This window comes from Ranitomeya variabilis, chromosome 4 (genome assembly GCF_051348905.1).
Source record: "Ranitomeya variabilis isolate aRanVar5 chromosome 4, aRanVar5.hap1, whole genome shotgun sequence".
In the NCBI taxonomy this organism is placed as follows: Eukaryota; Metazoa; Chordata; class Amphibia; order Anura; family Dendrobatidae; genus Ranitomeya; species Ranitomeya variabilis.
This window is the reverse complement of record NC_135235.1, coordinates 696,767,714-696,775,458: the sequence shown is the minus strand read 5'-3', so window position 1 is coordinate 696,775,458 and position 7,745 is coordinate 696,767,714. Positions and strand designations below refer to the sequence as shown.

The 7,745-nt window shown below is 49.9% G+C and overlaps 1 protein-coding gene across 1 annotated transcript in view; it reads right to left on the bottom strand.

Moving 5' to 3' along the window:
* The window catches only part of LOC143768219 (gastrula zinc finger protein XlCGF66.1-like), a 241,914-nt gene extending 241,743 nt beyond the window's left edge, over positions 1–171 (bottom strand). The window contains exon 1 of the mRNA XM_077256912.1: positions 151–171. The gene's annotated coding sequence lies outside the window, so the exon portion shown is untranslated. The remainder of the gene's footprint in view (positions 1–150) is intronic.
* Positions 172–7,745: the final 7,574 nt, after the last annotated feature.

Genomic DNA, 7,745 nt, shown 5'->3' with positions numbered 1-7,745 from the left:
CTCCATAGTTGGGTCGTATGTATCTATTACAGGAAACAGAACAAAAACGTTATGATTCTTATAAAGTGGCAACAAAGACCCCAAAAGAGTCTCAGTGCAGAAGGGGTTAATGTCCCCGGCGCTCAGTAATGGGGAATCTCCAGCACCTACCTCCACCTGCAGAGCCGCACTCCACATATATGGCTGCTCTGTGCACAGGACCTGTGATGAGGTCACAGGAGGGGAGGAGTCAGGGGTCACATGATCAGGGGCCTCAGGGAATGATATCCGCAGTGCAGACCCTACATGGAAACTTCTCCTCAGTCAGTGACATTCCCGCCATTATTCCCCCTCACTACTGGCACAATTACCCCGCGCCGCCTTTTCTACACAGTGTTATGTGTGGAATGTAACGTGTGATTTCTCTGGAGACAAATAGACCCCACACATGAGGGAATTATCACCAGTTACCGGACGTCTACTATATGGCGGTATATGATTGTGCTATCAACTCCATATAAGGAGCTAAAATTATGAAATCTCGTTTATTTAACCCCTTCCAGAGTCCGGCTAAGGCTCATATACGGCCGTGCACCTCTCCAGTCGCTGTAGGGGGTTTACGTTAAAAGGATGGGGAGCTGCGTCCATGCTTGGACTTCAGAGAGATTAATAAAATCACAGCTCACCTTCCCTATCCTTTACCCCTTATACCTGACCTGTTTAGCCAATTACCTGGAGATAAATGGTTTTACAAACTTAATGTGGGAGGGGCATATAACCTTATACGTGTACGCCATGGTGACAAATGGAAGACCGCCTTTAATACACCTGAGGGGCAGATTGAACATTTGATGCTGCCATTCGGGTTAACCAGTGCTCCGGCAGTCTTTGAAAATATCACTAATTATATTTTTTTCTTACTGATTGGTAGATTTGTGGTAATTTTCCTGAATGATATATTGAGTTAGGCCGGGATCACACACACGCGAGATACGGCCGAGTCTCGCATGGTAATCCCTGGCCCTGCCGCCTGAATTCCGGAGCCGAGCTTGCGGCCGCATAGCAATACATGGTGCTGCACGCTCCGCTCCGGAGTGCAGACGGCAGGGCCGGGGATTACCATGCGAGACTCGGCCGTATCTCGCGTGTGTGTGATCCCGGCCTAACTCAATATATCATTCAGGAAAATTACCACAAATCTACCAATCAGTAAGAAAAAAAATAAGTAAAAAATATAATTAGTGACATTTTCAAAGAATGCCGGAGCATTGGTTAACCTGAATGGCAGCATCAAATTTTCAATCTGCCCCTCAGGTGTATTAAATGCGGTCTTCCATTCGTCACCATGGCTGTGCAGGCGGCAGGGCCGGGGATTACCATGCGAGACTCGGCTGTATCTTGTGTGTGTGATCCCGGGCCTTAGGCCGGAGACACACTGGTGCGAGATACGGCCGAGTCTCGCTGGTTAAAAGCAAGCTGTGGCACCGGCACTCCGGAGCGGAGCGTGCAGCTCCATGTATTGCTATGCAGCTGCACGCTCCGCTCCGGTGTGCAGGTGCCACAGCTTGCTTTTAACCAGCGAGACTCGGCCGTATCTCGCACCAGTGTGTCTCCGGCCTTACTCACGTACTCTGGAGGAGCATGGTGAGCATGTCAGACAGGTTCTACGTGACAACTATTTATTTGCTAACATGGAGAAATGTCAATTTGTGGTACAGCAGGTCCAGTTCTCAGGACATTTGGCTTCTGCATTGGGGTTTCAGATGGACCCCGTTAAGGGCAAGCAGTCCTTGATTGCTTTTAACCAAGTAACCGGAAAGCGTTAGGGCTGTCCCACACGTCCAGATAATTCCGGTACCGGAATAAATCGGTACCGGAGTTATCCGTGTCCGTGTGCCTGGGAACTCACGGAGGCCATACGTGCGGCACACGTGTGCCGCCCGTATGGCGAGTGGGTACCACACGGAGCGTGTGGTACCCACTCTGCATGGTGCTGAAGCTGCTGAAGCTGCAATTCATATCCTCTCTGCAGTAGCGTTTGCTGCAGAGAAAATATGAAGAATAGTGTTAAAAATAAAGATTTAGGTGTCCGCCGCCCCCCCACCCCCTGTGCGCCCCCCCGCTGGTCAGAAAATACTTACCCGGGTCCCCCGTCGGCTGTCGCTCCTTCCTGGTCTGGCCGCGGCTTCTCCTGCATGCGGTCACGTGGGGCCGATCATTTACAGTCATGAATATGTGGCTCCACCCCCCATAGGGGCGGAGCCGACTATTCATGATTGTAAATGGTCGGCCCCACGTGACCGCATACAGTAGGAGGCGCGGCCAGACCAGGAAGGAGCGAGGGAGCGGGTAAGTATTTTCTGACCAGCGGGGGGGCGCACAGGGGGTGGGGGGGCGGCGGACACATGGATCTTTATTTTTAACACTATTCTTCATATTTTCTCTATAGCAAACGCTGCTACAGGGAAGATATGAATACCGGCTTCAGCACCATGTGGGGGGGACAGCGCTTACTGTAGCGCTGTCTCCGGCACGCCACACGGACCCCAGACGGAGAATGTCCGTGTGAGGTCCGTGTTTTACGCGGACCCATTGACTCTATTGGGTCCGTGTAAAACGTGCGCTCCCACGAACACTGACATGTCTCCGTGTTTGGCACACGGAGACACGGTCCGCAAAAAATCAATGACATCTGAACAGATGCATTGATTTTTATGGGTCTACGTGTGTCAGTGTCTCCGGTACGTGAGGAAACTGTCACCTCACGTACCGGAGCCACTGACGTGTGAAACCGGCCTTACAGAGATTTCTTGTAGTCGAGATACTGAGGAACAAACAAGCGAAAAATAGGGTCTTAACTGATACCAAGATGAAAATAGAGGAGTATTACACTCACCTGATAGAGTGGCACCTCAGCAACATGTTCAATGCATAAATCAGCTGCTGCAGGACACGGGTCCAAAGACCGAGCAGAATAGTTGATCCGGGTATAACGTGTCTGTACCTGCACTGCTGATGAAGACTATCAGATATGGAGATTTCCTAAAAACATTTATTCAAATAGGTTTTCAAAATCAACGCCTTTCAAAGTCACGCAGGACCTCTACCTCAGGACAAAACCTGATAGCGGATGAACATGTCAAGCTTGGAACGTTTTATATGCAGTCATTTTGAAAACAAAAAAGCCAAACAAAGAACGATATGTCAAAGTTCATGAGAAAGTCCGTCAAACAAAGATAAATTATGGTTCATGAAAAAACAAAAAACATTTACATACATTAATTATATTAAAAAAGTACTTATGAATTAAGTGAGGTCACCTAAAAGAATGAATAAACATGTATGTGATATGAATGAGAAAGTTCTTGCCAGTAAATAAATCATTTATAAATGGTGTTATTCAGTTGTGTCAGTAGTTTCCTATATGAGATGTGAACTGGTGTTCTGTAAGTTTCTGAAGTCACAGGTATAGTGGTGTAAAGCTGTGCACCACTAGTGAACTTGATGGATCAGCATTGGACTGAAAAAAGAGGATTATTGGAAAAGAATCCATTGAAGCAGAAGACAAATACGTAACCCAATGGTTAATAAGTAATAAGAATGAATGTCAGCCTGGGGTGTTACATAGTGAGAAATGGAAGTGCTGACAAAACAAGAATGTGAATGAATCTTGCATCTGACGGCTGTCTATGCAAAGAGCGCGTGTTGGTTCCTGATCACAGCTGTTCTGGTAACTGGAGACATAAACCTAGTGAGCATGTATCGGGGTCAAGCTACTATCGTGGAAGCTGATAGAATGTGTAGTGAATGGGAGTAAGGGAAAATGAGGGAGGTGTTGATGAGGTGAATAATGCGATACAAAGAGAGTCGGCTGATAACTCAGGCTACAGAATGGAGGATCCATTGGACGAGCACTCTGGACAGAGACAACGAAAAAACTGGGGGAACTAACTACACTAGTGATGAGCGAGCATAGTCGGTAATGGTCATTACTCGCCCGAGCATCGCTGTACTCGGCGAGCACCGAGCATTTCTGGATTTGCTCGGCGGGAGTTCGGGTCCTCATGCTGCATGTTTGGCGCTCTTTAGAGAGCCAATAAACATGCAGGAATTGTCTGCCATGCACTGTAATGCCGTAGCCATGTTGGTTGTGGCATTACAGTGATTGGCTGGCAGCACAGCATCATCAGGTCTATAAGAGACCTGGCGCCGCCCTACTCATTGCATTCAGCTCTGGATTCAGACAGTGTAGGGGGAGCTGCTGCCGAGATAGGGTCAGATGTGGGGGGTTTTCAGTTAGTGTGGGTCTACCATCATAGAATCCACAAATCCAGCTAAACCAGCAGTCCTTCTAAGGACTAATTAAGGAGTATATAGATTGCAGTGTTAGGTAGGCAGGGGAGTGTATGTGGCTCTATACACATTAGTGCAAGGCCTGCAAGTGCAGCGCCCCAGAGTCCTAGTTGTTGCAGTAATGTCGTTCTTCCACCAGGGGGAGTGATATTACGTCTGAAGGCAATAAAGGAGATCTCTTTACCAGGTATCACAAACCACACAACACACTTCACACTCCAGGCCGCCAGGGGGAGCTATGCTCCTATCAATTAGGGCACTCCTCACAGTTAGGTAAAACTGGTGGTTTGGATAGGAAGTTAGTCAGAAGTCAGCAGCAGAGAGAAGCTGGCTGGAGTGAGCTCCAGTCAGATCCAGACTGCGGTCTGAGGAGGACGAGAGTCCACGGAGCTGCGCCTTCCCCACGTGCGGCAGCATCCAAAGAAAGAGACATTGAAGGGATTTGCGTTGCAGTGAGTGAGAAACGAAGTCATAGCAAAAGGAGAGGAAACCAGAAGGAGTTCTACCTTGTGAAAGGCTGCCTCCTTCTGAGGCGCGGTAATCCGGTAGCCAGAACACTGAGGGAGTAAGGATCTCTACGCTTTACTTCAGAGACTGGCAGGACAGTTAATTCCACGTTAGCTGCCCGACCTTATACCCAGGAGGCACGGTGGCAACTTGTGGGGGCCGGGGCGTGGTATTGTCCCTGTAAAAAGCCTCAGGCCACCAGTCATACGGGTTTGTCCTATCCTATCCATCAGGGGGACAGAGAGAAAGAGACTTAACATCCAGAATAGTTGTGAGGACCTTACCGAGAAGCTCAGCAGGGTGGTACTACAACACCCAGGTGCTAGAGGAAGGCTATTGAATTCCACCTGGATAAGGGGGACTCTGGATTTGCCTTTAGACCGGCTGGTGATCTGTACCCTGGACTGTGGACACTGAAGCCTTCAGTAAAGGTAAAGAGACTGCATCCTGGTGTCCTCGTTATTTACTGCGCCTTACATCAACCACCATTCACCATCTACACTCTGGGAAGCCCTGGGGATACACTTCACCTGTAGGAAGGTATACCATCTAGCTGCCATAACATCACCACAGCGGACCCCTAAGCAGCGTCGGTCACCCTGACCGAATACCACAGGTGGCATCACGAACACTATTCCCATAGAAACTCTTCCTTTTATTGGACTCCCCTCAAAGGGCCACAGACCAGGTCAGGCCACCGTGACATCCCCCGAACTGAAGGACCCGGTACCAAGTACCACATTGCCCTTATGTGGGGGCGCTCCAACTTTGGCGTCACGAACAGGATCTACTTAAGCCTGAAAATCGGGTCATGTGCGCCTAAGAACTGTGCCAGAATTGTATTTGAACTGTGATTTGCCATTACTGCCAAAATTCCCGCCAAAACTGCCACCATTACAGCGCCACGAGGAGCGCAGGAGAAGAAGGGCGTGGAGTTGTGGGCGTGAACGAACTGAGAAGCGCGAAAGATAATGGCCGCCCAGTCTAAATATCTCTGTACCTTGAGGACTTGTATGTCAGCAGCCGAGATCCGCCTCCTGATCCTTGATGGCGGGCGGAGACAAAGAAAACTAAACCGCCCCAGAAAAAGAGAGCGGGAAAAAGGCGAGGAAGGAGCTAGCCACATGGAGGACGCCATGGCGAGCCGCCAAGAACGAGAGCGTGGGGTCGGAGGAGAGGACTCTCCCAGCTACCCAGAGGGGCACCGCAACCAGGCCTCCACAGTTGGTGCCGACTTCCTGCAGGCCGGGGTGAACGAACTGATTGATCAGCTTCTGCAGCTGCGGTTGAACACTAAAGCCCCATACCGGACGACACCTTCAGAGGATCCACCGGCACTGCCACCACCACCGCTCCCTGCACCACTACCGGAGCCGCTGCCAACACCGTCGCGGATGCCGCCGCCAGCAGAGCCAGCCGACATCGAGGACACTGCTGCGGCAGGTAAGAACGCTGACCCTGCCCCGGTGACTGAAGACCTACTGGTAGGCCTCGTAGCAGCGCCACCTCCCCACGGTACTCATCGATTACAGCGTCTCGAGCCTTGGCACAAGGCCACGGGGATGGAACGATTTATGACTGCCCCAATGACACCTACCACCCTGCCGAGTGAGGTATACTCAGAGCGGACTGTATACCGATAGGTGAATCCCGGACCAGATTATATTGGGTTCCCCGGGGCAGAACAACAAAAACGAGAGACTGTAGAGGTTCTATGTTGGGAGGACTACCAGGCCCAGTTTGCCCGCAAGTGGGAGGAAACTGAAGAGAGACACCAGGCTCAATGTAGAGCCTTTGATAAACGTGACCTGCAAGTCAAAGCCCAGGCCCGCAAGGACCGCACCACTAACCAGGCCCCGCTTAAGCAGGGCACAGTCGTAGCCTTCAAACTCCAGGAGGATGGGGCTTTATCAAAGAGTCAGGACTATACGCAGAGATCTTTGTCAACCGCAGGGATGTGGAATCGCATCTCTGGGAAGGACACCCTGACAGAGACTTGTACCCGGGAGACACTGTTACCTACACCAAACATTTCGGTGAGAAAGGCTGGTTTGCTCTAAATGTGCACAAGAAAAGAGGCACTGTGATGCATCATGCCAAAGCTCCAGCTATGTCATCTCCTATAACAACAGCGTCACCATGCGTTAAGACCACCGCCACTACTACTACCACTGTTACGCCTACTTGTACATTTACTAGGACAACTGTGTGCACTGTCACGACTACTGAAACTGTCGCGGCCATACAGCTAACCCCAATGGTAACCTGTGCTAAGGTTACCCCTGAACGGAACACTGTGGGTACTCAGACCCCCATCTAGAGTGAAGGAGCACCCTATGTAGCACCTGGTAGCCGCCAGTATCCAGCCCGGCTACCTCCACCAGTGCTACCTCCAGTGCTCCAATAAACCTCGAAACACTGAATGTAAATAGTTTAAAGACATTGCCTTTCCTTTCCTGCCCTTTGAACCTGTCCAGGGTTATGCCTTAAAGGGGTCCTCAGTTTTAGGAGGATTCCAAGTTTGGCACCTATTTTGCCCAAGTTTCGTCATTGCCTTTAAAGGACATTTGGATCATGGACAGCGAATGATTCACAAACTGACCTTGTAAATAGTTTGCACCGTCTTAAAGGTGCTTCCTACTGGTTTTACAAAGGAGGCTTTTACAGAAACTGCCTCTTAAAAGAAACTGCTGTTAATTTTGCTGTAAAAATGACTTTCCCTTACAGACCTGAAGAAAAACCCATTGGTGTGGCAAAATTCTGGGTCAGGATTACACGTCTTGTAGCCCACCCAAGACCAACGTTCGGGGGTTCGTCACGGGTCCCTCGCATCACGTCACCTTTAAGTAGACTTGAACGCTAATGATGTGATTGATATGTTGCACTACCTCTGAAAAAGACTTGGG